This window comes from Gymnodraco acuticeps, unplaced genomic scaffold (genome assembly GCF_902827175.1).
Source record: "Gymnodraco acuticeps unplaced genomic scaffold, fGymAcu1.1, whole genome shotgun sequence".
NCBI lineage: Eukaryota > Metazoa > Chordata > Actinopteri > Perciformes > Bathydraconidae > Gymnodraco > Gymnodraco acuticeps.
Window position 1 is genome coordinate 27152 of NW_022991699.1, and position 8157 is coordinate 35308.

Here is an 8157-nt window from a genome sequence, read left to right on the forward strand (position 1 = left end):
GGTGTGAAAACCGGTGGAATATCAATAACTCATTATACTAATTTATTTTCATTTCTGGTCTACTTAAATAACTATGCTAACCCCCTTTAACAGTGTGTGGAACCTTGGGTGCTCTAACAAGGACTTCAAAAACAGAAGTCATTTCATTAATGTTTTGTAGTTCAATTCAGGAATTTTCACTCATGGCAGATATGTTTCTCCTTTTAAATAACATCTCTAAATGTCAGGTCATCACTGATTAAATGGATGAGCATTAGGAGGTGGTGGCACTTGTCTTTTAAAACTCATACTCTGGTGCTGTGCGCTCCCTCTGAAGCTGCAAGTAAGATTTAAAACATCTGCAGAGTGGGTTGAGCAACCCCTTCTCCCTGAACGATATTTGTTGTCGAAAATATGCACCATTAAAATGAGTGATCCAAGGCCCCGCATGTATTACTCCCAATTATACTAGTTCTTTCAAAATTAAAATCTTCAATCGCTCTTTGCCTAGTGTCTTTTTAAAACTCTACATCTTGGACGAGAAACAAATGTTGTTTCCACCTTAACAGTTCTCCTGTGGTAATATCCATGCTACAATGGTGAAACCAATACTCTAGATTGGAATACTTTCTTTGGCTTGGTTCCAGCTCTACCTTTAACATTTTCCATTCAAATAATGATTTGCCTGCTATCTATATTGTAACAAATTAAATCTTCCCCAAATTCTCACATGAATAAGAATCTCTATAAGAATAATTTGTTTATATTATGAAAAGATTGAATAATATGTTCCACCCTCAGTGTGTTTTTAGGATTATTTTCTAATAAGTGTGTTTATGTGTAAACTCACTCACTCCCGTGTTCCTTCTCTCCCCCTCTGGTCGTCAAGCCACGACCCCCTCACGTTCTGCTGGCCCATGCCAACTCCTCTGGTTCTGTCTTCTCCTCCATCCTGTCTTCTCCTCAGTCCATCCGCACTTGGATCTTCCCGCTGTAATTCTTTTCAGTGGCCCAACTGCTTTGCATTTCATCTCCTCCTTTTCAGTCTCTACGCTGTTGCATGGAGTGGTGTATTCTGCTCTCATGTCCCACACTCTGCTATTGTGCCAAATCTCGCAGCTCAGTTTGGAACTTCATGTCCTGTTTGAGGGACCGATGAGAGTTTGCCTCTTTGTCAGCATGCTGGTTTGGTTCTGGATGTCTCAGGTGGAGATGGTTCTGGATGCCTCAGGTCGTTGTTGGTTCAGCTCGGGTTCTCCCGTCTGTTCGATGGAGGAGGAGGAGTCTCCTGTGGTGCGGTCATTTGTCTGAAGATGGGGTCGTAGCATTCTGACAGGCAGAGAGAGAGAGAGAGAGAGAGAGAGAGAGAGAGAGAGAGAGATCTCGGGCCGCATTACCTATAGTTAATTCTAACACACTGAGGTAAAACATATCCAATCCTTTCCACTCTATTTTCCTAATCTTACTATCTGTCTTAGATGTTAAATGTCATCTAAACCCAATTAATGTCTACTAATGGTTGTGCCATATCCCTAAACATTGTTTCCACCCACTGTAACATGGCTACTCCAAATAACTCTTTCAGGAAACCATTTTCTTCTATAAATTAAAAATACCTACATGTTTCAAGCACCACATATTTCACACACTATAAAAGAACGTCCCCATATTTTCTCCATTACTTTAAATCTCACTGTTATTTAGAACATAAGTAACTTTTGTGACTGAACATATCTGCAATGTCGCCACAATCTGCTGGGGAATTTTGTTCATAGAGTTTGTACTTACAAAGCTGTACTTGTGGGTTAGTAGCCTGTTTCTACTGTAATCATTTTCAATAATTGTGCTCAGGTCACCGGTCGGTTGTCCATAAACTTAACATGGGTGTTTCTGGCACAGACTAAAACATGGATCCAGTGTATTTTTAGATTCCCCTAATCTGTAAATTCACCGACATATCCCAATCACTTAAACCCATCTCATCATTTGATACAAGAACTGCATATATGGGGGGTGAATCATCTTGATTGTAATCGCCTCACCTTTGGGACCGAGTATTTCTAACTCCTCCTCTTGTTGCTCAGCTGATCTTTTGGCTCTGGGGATAAGTGAAAGTCTCTGAAACACAGCTGGAGTTTTGTTAGTGATGTGGGCATTCTCTATGAGTGGACTAATGGATCCATGTCTTACTTGATATTGTACTCCCCATCCAACCAGAAAGGTGCCAAGTGTAATGAGCACAATCAACAATGCTATTCTGACTCTTATCCCTAGGGGACCCCACAATAGCTTTGGCTTTGTTCTTGACATCATCTCTATTTTCTCCCTTGGTGTCAGTTACAGAATTTAAATAATGAGTACTATAATAACGTATACAAAAATTGGACTCTTTTTCAGATGTAAAACAAAAATAGGTTTTCACTTTAGTGTACTATCTATAAAAATCTATAGACAATTCGTCTTTTGAGCTGTTTCTATCTTTATCTTATTTCTATTTATTGTTTTGTTCCAGCTCTGCCAAATCAGTCCTAACTCCCAATAATGTTCTGGAAGTTGCCAGTGAAGGGTGACAATGTGTGAGGTGGTGTCAATTTGCTCCTTTTTCTTTACCTTTAAACCGGAGCGCGTGGGAAGTTCGTTACAACTTCTCACTGTTCCGTCCACCGGGGATCAGCTCACTGTCTTTTGTGAACTTTCACCCTCACCCAATCACCTGGCCGAACAGGAGTCTCTTCTGGTGTCTCGTCTGGTATCTCTGTAGCTTTCTTAGCCTGTGTAGACAAAACTTGGATAATATTACTCAGCGTTCTGACATATTCATTACTTTTATTCGTCTAATATCTAAAACTGGACCACTCCCTCCTTGGAGGAGGCCCAAGCTTTGGCATACCTTTTGTCGTTATGAGACCTATTATTAACTTCATGTTATTATTTATTAACTACAACGTCACTGAAATCAATATATCTGTATAATCATGACACTCCCTCCTTTGAGCAGAACATGCTCAATTAATATTGCAATGATTACCCTATTCTGAACAGGACATGTAAAACCCATAACGTTGCATTAAATAAATATAACTTCTCCGTGTACCCATAAGGCGTACAAAATATCTATGATGTATGTTTTCTGCTGGTATAAAAGCATATTCACTAAAATATGCCATTAGCACAAAAATGGTTTACTTGTTGCAATAATGGCTTTTGTCCTGGTATTATGCATCATTGTTGCTGCGAAAAACAATACCCCTGGTGTCGCTAATGCGTCTCAATAATTCTAGGATTAGAGGATTGTTTGATACTGCTGAACAAAGATATAATAAAATAATATTTATCTAAACTAGAGGGAAACATACGAACCATTCTCACAGAGGGTGACATGCATGAAGGGCTGGTGCCCCTCACTCAAAATGAGATAGTGCCTTACGCACTACATTATAAATCAGTAAAATTACTCAAGAATAAATCAATAAAAAACTGATTCTTGAAACTGTTGTAAAAACCCTACAACTTCTTCATCCAAGCTCTCAATCAGTGTTATGTTATTTAATCTGCAGCTCATTGCCTTAAAACAGATACTTCAGACCGATTATAAAATTGTGTTTGAGAAAAATATAATCTGACTCCATAAATCACATAATTGTTCGACTAAAAAACTACACTTCCACTAAGAATAAATGAAGTTCCCCTTTAAACACAGCCCCGGTCTTCTGACGGGGTCTATCTATGTACTGGCTGGAAAATGTTGTGCCAGTCTCTGTCGCTCTGTCACTGTTCTCCCGCTAACAGTCACTCTCTAGTTCTGCTGGGCTCTTGTTGACTTCTTCACTGGTTTGAGACAAGCGACCCTATCGGACACCTCCCTTTGTAGCCAGACTTCACCACAGCAGAATCGAGTTTCTGTTTTTAGGTCTCAACAGCTCCACGTCAGGTGTATCGCCGCCCCTTGAACTGCAGTCGGTGTAAACAGGAGGATTTGGTATGGATCCTCCGTCTTGGGCGAGTACTAGGTTTCCGTCTTCATATTTTTGGGTGGAAACCTGTCGTCTTGACCTCACTAGCTGTGTGGACACAATAGTTTTCTGTGTGGGGGAACAACATCACTCGTAATCTCTTTCCTTCTCATAATTACAAAAATAGTCTGCTAAATGTTCTATTCTGTGGATGCTTTATGTGTAAATGCAAATGCTACTCTCGATTCTGTTTTTACATTAAACATTAAACCTCTCCCTCCTGTGGTGACATATATGGCTCAATGTAGCTGGATTTCAAAATACCCTTGTGCTGAAGATGCATCACCTGGTGGTCTGGCCCTCTGAGCTTCCTCATTGTTGTGGTTGATACCAGGGTGTCAGTGGCATTTGGGTCATGTTTGGCAATGCTGTTCATCTTTGACATCTCTGGGACCCCCTGCCTCCGTTGTCATCATGGAAACCTCCTGGTTGTTGGTTCTGCTTCTGATTTTCTGGCACTATCTGAGATTTAACAGTTTGAGGTGTCTGCCCTGCATTCTCTGGTTCTTCCTGAGCTTGAATTGTTGGAGGTGTCTGCCCTGCCTTCTCTGGAAGTTTCCCCTCCCTTCTTCTTGTCTTGTTCCTACAAGCTACGGTGTCTTGTTTTTTCTGCTATGTCTTCCCTCACTGGCAGGTCTGCTACTCTGACCACATTTATGCTGTGTGCCAATAGGCTGGCATATTCCAGATGGAGTATCAGATTTGTAACTCTTATAAATCTTTCTTCATCTTCACTCCATATAGTTCTTTTAATTGGAAAGGTTAAAGCATCTGATCAGATTATTACCCTTTCCTTGATATCTGCGGTTGAGCCTGGCTCTGCGTCTAGTCCCAGCTTAGTTTGTTTAGGTGACATGCTCTCTTCCTATTCGAATGAATATTATTTAGTTATCAAAGATTAAGCACCAATCTTCTGACTAGCACCGTCTTTCCTGATCAGTAATATCCTATGTCATCCGAACCTAACTTTAAATCTGGGCTTTTTAAGTTTTATTTTATTTTTTATGATTTTTTTAAAAATAATAAAGTTAATTAAAAGATACAAATTATGCAAATTTTAAAATCTGAAATGATAAAATAAAAAAATTGTACAGTGTATGGTTTTGACTTTAAAATATGAAAATTAGAAATCTGGTGAAAATCTAAATCTACTGTGTACAGTGCATACCAAAGTGCATGAAATTATGTAAATGTCATAATTTGTGTTAGCTTTAATCAATTGGTGTTTGAATATTCTACAGCCTAGTTTGAAAGTTTCTCATCTTTTAATTAGAAACCACTTTGTAATTCTGTCCTGGCGATTTGCGCATGTGTTCATTCATAATACTCAAAATCAAGCTTCAAAATGTTATAGTATCTTTGTAATAATTCTGTATTACCAGCAGAGTGCGCTGTTGTAATTTCCAGTTCAATCCACTAGGGATAGCTGTTGCAAAACTGACCTCTTTTTAACAAGAAGAAGCTTATTTCCTTAAAAATGAGAAGAACATTTGAATATGGTTAAACAACACAGCACATAACCGCCAAAACACATTTGCAAACAAGAATATCTCAAATACAGACTCCTACAAATATCAAACTTCCCACGGTAAGATAACCTGTCTATTTTATAGTTCCAACTCTGCCAAGAAATATGATTTGTCCTTCTCAAGATGGAGTGCCTAGGCTCATGTGAGTAGGACTGAGTACTTTCAAATTAGCATTTCACGAAATGGCGACTGCCATTGCTCATTGTAAACACGAGGACAAGACAAGATGGCAACTGATTTTCCAACCTTTGACCTGAAGAACAAAGGGATTTGAAAACACCTCGTGGCTCTCAGAGCGGAGTTGAAATAATGAGGGTGATCTTTTAATTCTCAACACAAAACAACACTGCAGTTTAAAATAACATTTCTATGTAATTTACAATTATAAATGGGCCTTATACCCTTACGTCACAGCCTTCAACCTGTGTACGTAATGTTTTGACTTTAAGAGCCAGTATGGTTATCTCCTCTGTTTAAACACGCCATCATGGGACAAAGTAAGGCGCCAATCAAACACAATCAGCAGAATATCGTCTGTCTAACGCACGAATGTCGCACTCCTTGTCGTAATCCACGCGCAATGTCTGTTAGAAAACAGAAAAAACAACCACTGAAAGCTTCAAACTTTTCAGGCCTTTTCCTCAAAAAGGACTTTTTTAATAAGAAAGCCCCTTGCTGTAATTAAAACACTCACTCAACTGTGTTCTTGTCTCAACCAGTCTCCACTGATTAATGGCCTAGAACCATTCACGTTTAAATTAGGACGTAACAAGAAACACTTTAAATGATTGCCATCATCACACAAAGAACTTGTAAAAAGTAAAAACAGCCTCACACTGTCCTTAACACAAACACTCACTCCACTTTGTTCTTGTCTCAACCAGTCGCCACTGATTAATGGCCTAGAACCATTCACGTTTAAATTGAGACGTAACAAGAAACAATTGAAATGATTAGCCTCGCCGACATGTAATAACAGAAACAAATAGCATGCAGGGTTAAATATAAGAAAAATAAGTCATTTCAACTCACCCTGCTTGTGAAAATGCAACGCCACGTGTTATGATTGTTATTGTTATAAATTTGGTTGTTTTAACATTAATTTCCCAGCTATTTTCAGGAACCGGAAGCAGCCGTCCAACACACAGTCCTAAGATTGTTCTGCATAAACTATTGAAGAATTTTGACGTAACAGGCTTCTTCTTTACCGTAGTTTGAGCTCTCTGTGTGTCGAACGGGTTTGCCAGCGGCTCCGGAGAACAGCCGCGTGTATAGTCTCTCCCGGTGCAACGAGAATCACGTCGGGGTCACCAATTGTTAACTGTGATGGTTATTCTCGCGTCCAGGAAAGAGAAGCTTAAAAAGGAGACTAAATGGAGTCTCTGAGATGTTTTCAAATTGGTACTTTAATTAATAAAAGGCGTGGTAAAGTCACAAACAGGATATTTTCTGGCAGAAAAGCAGCTGCCTCTGGCTCCCCGCTAGCAGAGAAAAGAGCCCGAACCGCTCAGGTGCTGCTCTTATATAGCTTCTGTAGGCTCCTCCCTGCGGGCCGGCCCTCCACATCTTAATGTCCGTTGTTACATTTAAACAGAGGATTCAGGAATTGTACATTCAATATATACTTAAACACGCCTCTTCTCCTCATATTGTCTTTCATCACTTTTCCTTTAACACATTCTAAACGTTGTAGTTAATATTCTAAAAAATACAGAAAATACTTCACGGCTGGTTTGGTTTCTGGTCATTCCGGATGTTGTCACATCTTACCCACGTCTGTAAACAATAACTTTATTCAAATAAACTATACCTTCATTTAATATTCAGCAATAATAATACGTCTATAGTTGCAGTGTTAAAATCAGTAGGTTTCGGTGTCATTTCGCTACTAAATTAACCTCTATAAGAAATGGTAAACTAGCCACATGCTAACCGGAGATGAAGGATTTTCAGAATAAAAGCTTAACTGGTTGTGCACAATAATTTTCTGGTTTTTCAGTATAAAACAGCATTTAAACTGAAGGTACATTTAAGGTACATTATGCCATCAAAACATTGATTTTAATTTCTAACAAGAGTCGTAGTCATATTTCGTGAACACTTTGAAGAGTACTGTCACGCCGGTGTGATCATTCTATAATACACCTTTAAGCCCGGATGCCCCCCGAGGGAGACATGCTAATGCAACATTAGCATTGGTGATCTTTTATTACTTCATGCTATCTGCACAAATGGTTAACATTGAACATTAAAAAGATCAGGCAGTTCAGGAAGAATTGAAGGCAGGCAGGCAGCTTTGCATGACATTCTTCTGGACGTGTTTCATTGTGGTGATAGTGAGGGTAGTCAATCCCTTGTTTGGCAAGACAATAGTGACGGCCATCTTGGTGACGTGTGTTTTTGTGTGAGACCAGAGATGTAGTTCATTGAGCGGTTTCACACAAAAAAAGTCTTACTTCACAGTTTTACGGCAAAACATTTTTTTTTTACTTGCAAAATTATCTTTTAAATTGACAAACATCATATGTGTAATTCGTGGCACAATTCAAACGGGATGGAAAGATAACGTTTCTCTCGCCATTGACTTCAATACTTAATTTTTTCTGAAATAAGGTCCCTTGGAGGTCCACCGGAAA